This window comes from Fopius arisanus, unplaced genomic scaffold (genome assembly GCF_000806365.1).
Source record: "Fopius arisanus strain USDA-PBARC FA_bdor unplaced genomic scaffold, ASM80636v1 scaffold00052, whole genome shotgun sequence".
In the NCBI taxonomy this organism is placed as follows: Eukaryota; Metazoa; Arthropoda; class Insecta; order Hymenoptera; family Braconidae; genus Fopius; species Fopius arisanus.
The window spans coordinates 533,583-535,873 of NW_011887791.1; positions in this window are offsets into that span (position 1 = coordinate 533,583).

Genomic DNA, 2,291 nt, shown 5'->3' on the forward strand with positions numbered 1-2,291 from the left:
TTTTTAAGTTCTTCAAAAATATTTTCATTCATTTACTTAATTTATTTAAACCATTTGTTAATATGTTGGACACATTCATTTGTAAAAATACGAGGGAAAATATTTGGAATTTGTTTATAAAATATATAAATATATATAATAATAGTAATAATTTTAAATAATCAGGTTTGATTTTATTTAATGATTACGAAGTCAATTTAATTGCAACCTGAATTTATCCATAGGAGATGGGCGAAGCTGCTAATTATTCCCCAGGAATGAGAAGGGATAGGCATCATTAGGTACTTCTCAATTAATACAATTAATACGCCTCGATCTGGGTACATAAGGGTGAATAAGAAGTGGTTACTTCGGTAAAGCAGTGAATGCCATTTGCTTCATACAGGAAAACCTCATACACTCGGCGTGCATTGCGCATAGCTAAGTCATACGCCGAGCTGTAATCACAGAAATATAAATATATGGCATTTTTACATCCTGTTGCTTCCTATACGACATTTCACCGGACATTTATAATGTCTCTCAATGATTCTTCCATTCCCCTTATTTCTTCCCCATTTAGTTACGGTAAATATTTGAATATTAATATTCTACGTGAATTGATAAATCCTACGAAAGTAATTCTAATTGTTTCTAATGAGAGTAAAAATTACTCCGAATTAATTCTAATCATATTATTATTACTATCAATAAAAATAAAATGAAATAAAGTGAAAATGAAATTAAAATTACTTCTCGTAAATTCCAATAAACTCTCCAAATTCAAAGTAAATGTAATTAGATTTTTTGTGGGAAAAAATGTGCGCGTAATTTTGTTGATAGCATTATTTTTAAATAAATGTTTATTTTTATGGCAATTAGGTTTAATTTAGTGGATCAATTAGTGAGCTTCAGATTTTCTCCCTTGACTTGAAGAGAAATATCCCTAGGGCAGATGAAAAAGTCATTTATTTGCAGGATCTCGTGATCATTAATTTTTATTAACATAAAATCCTGGAATCAAGTGATTTCCATACATCTCAATTACTTGATTCGTTTTACCCATAATTATCTCACAGAAATAAAATAGCCAGAAGTAATCAGTAATGGTTACTGCGATTTAATTGATTTTCTACTTGATCAAAGAGCATAATTTTGTTTCCAATTAAATTCTACGGCTTTTTCCAAATGAAGAAAAAATGTAGTGTACAATTAATTAATTTGTTGACTAAACTTTTCAAATGATTGTAAATCTCGTAATTCATAGCAGGTAAACTTGTTTTCCTTCTTGGAATAGACAGATATTCTCCATTTCAACGATTTCACTTCGGTATAATTGTGTCAAGTTTGTCGGTTTTTCATTCGGTTTTCTCTCGTGTCTACAATTACAGTTTCCCAATTAAAAATTCAACGAGACCTTTATTTCCCTTCCAAATTCAATTAACAAGATAAACCTTGACGGCCAACCGAAAGTAGCATTTCGAAATTTTATGAAATTTCAGGGATAAAAATATTTTTTTATTCATCACGAGAGTGTGTCATTGTTGACTAAACCGTGTTATTCCTGTCTTTTGTACTTTCAATGTCTAGTTGTGAATACGCGTCTGGATGCCACAACAAAGAGTGGAACATGAGCTTGTGTCTAAGGATACAACTCACTCGTTATATCTGTATATATATCCCTGGATATATCACTGATATCAATATCCAAGAGCCTGTGGTCATCAACACCTTCAAATATTTATTGCATTTGTTTATAAAACAGAATTGCAAAAGAACTTGAAAATTCATTATTCAATAAAAAACTCTTTATATCATAAATGTTAGATGAATTTATTCCTATTATCTCTTTGACTTAACTTCATTATTAAATTTAATTTTAATTCCGTGATTTCATGATTTTGTGATTGAAGAAAAAGATTTTGTGATTTTTTATTTCTTGAAGGGTATTTTAATAAAAAAAAATGGTGAAATTCAATGGAACTATTCGAATATACAATTTATTCAATTTATTTTTGGTAAATATATTTTCTGAATTTTTCTTTTCCAATTTTCCAACGACTTGTGGTAAATATAATATTTTCTGGGTGTAACTATACATTTTGAATAATAAAATAGAAAATAATATTCAATGGGACATTGTAGAGTGCAAAAAATCCAATCATCTTGAGAATCAATCGCCAGGCGAGGTAACGTGTTTATAGAATCAATCTCGACGTTGAAATCGATCGAGTCCCTCGTATTTGATTTTCTCGGATCGCATACACTCTCACCTCGGATATAAAAAAAAACCGAGAAGAGGCAGATGAGAG